Below are 1,361 nucleotides of genomic sequence, written 5' to 3' on the forward strand. Positions count from 1 at the left end.
GCACGGGGTGTTGTGTTGCAGTGTGTAGGATAGTATGTTGCAGTGTGTAGGACAGGGTGTTGTGTTGCAGTGTGTGTTGTGTAGCAGTGTACAGGACCGGGTGTTGCAGCGTGTGTTGTGTTGCAGTGTATCGGGGTGTAGCAGTGTGTGTTGTGCAGCAGTGTGTAGGATGGGGTGTTGTATTGCAGTGTGTGTATTGTGTAGCAGTGTATAGGACCGGGTGTTGCAGCGTGTGTTGTGTTGCAGTGTATCGGGGTGTAGCAGTGTGTGTTGTGCAGCAGTGTGTAGGATGGGGTGTTGTATTGCAGTGTGTGTATTGTGTAGCAGTGTATAGGACCGGGTGTTGCAGCGTGTGTTGTGTTGCAGTGTATCGGGGTGTAGCAGTGTGTGTTGTGCAGCAGTGTGTAGGATGGGGTGTTGTGTTGCAGTGGGTGTGTTGTGTAGCAGTGTAAAGGACCGGGTGTTGCAGCGTGTGTTGTGTTGCAGTGTATCGGGGTGTAGCAGTGTGTGTTGTGCAGCAGTGTGTAGGATGGGGTGTTGTGTTGCAGTGGGTGTGTTGTGTAGCAGTGTAAAGGACCGGGTGTTGCAGCGTGTGTTGTGTTGCAGTGTATCGGGGTGTAGCAGTGTGTGTTGTGCAGCAGTGTGTAGGATGGGGTGTTGTGTTGCCGCGTATGTTGTGTTGCAGTGTATCGGGGTGTAGCAGTGTGTGTTGTGCAGCAGTGTGTAGGATGGGGTGTTGTGTTGCCGCGTATGTTGTGTTGCAGTGTATCGGGGTGTAGCAGTGTGTGTTGTGCAGCAGTGTGTAGGATGGGGTGTTGTGTTGCAGTGTATCGGGGTGTAGCACGGGGTGTTGTGTTGCAGTGTGTGTTGCGCAGCAGTGCACAGGACCGGCTGTCGCAGCGTGTCTGGAGGGAAGTGGGTCCCAATAAAAAGGGCCGGTGTGACCCCGACGTGATTCGAACACGCACCCTTCTGATCTGGAGTCAGACGCGCTACCGTTGCGCCACGAGGTCAGCTGCGGTTGGGGCCGGAGCCGGGGCTAGTCCAGGCTTCGCCGCCGCCCCCCCGTCCCGGGGAGGAGGGGGCGGGGCCTGTCAGGAGTGCGGGTGGGAGTTAGGGGGGGAGATTATGGGGGAAGGGGAGGGGATGGGAGTTATGGGGCTGAGGGTTATGGGGGAAGGGGAGGGGCAGGGGGTTATGGGGCAGGGAGGTTATGGGGGAAGGGGGGAAGGGGGTTATGGGGCAGGGAGGTTATGGGGGGGAAGGGGAGGGTCAAGGGGTTATGGAGCAGGGAGGTTATGAGGAGAAGGGGAGGGACAGGGGGTTATGGGGCAGGGAGGTTATGGGGGAAGGGGAGAGGC

At 57.5% G+C, this 1,361-nt stretch overlaps 1 non-coding gene across 1 annotated transcript; it reads right to left on the bottom strand.

Annotated features, from left to right (window-relative positions):
* Positions 1-941: 941 nt before the first annotated feature.
* Positions 942-1,013, bottom strand: TRNAW-CCA (transfer RNA tryptophan (anticodon CCA)). Its single transcript has one exon. It is a non-coding gene; the product is annotated as a tRNA-Trp (tRNA).
* Between the last annotated feature and the right edge of the window lie 348 nt (positions 1,014-1,361).

This window comes from Emys orbicularis, chromosome 15 (genome assembly GCF_028017835.1).
Source record: "Emys orbicularis isolate rEmyOrb1 chromosome 15, rEmyOrb1.hap1, whole genome shotgun sequence".
In the NCBI taxonomy this organism is placed as follows: domain Eukaryota; kingdom Metazoa; phylum Chordata; order Testudines; family Emydidae; genus Emys; species Emys orbicularis.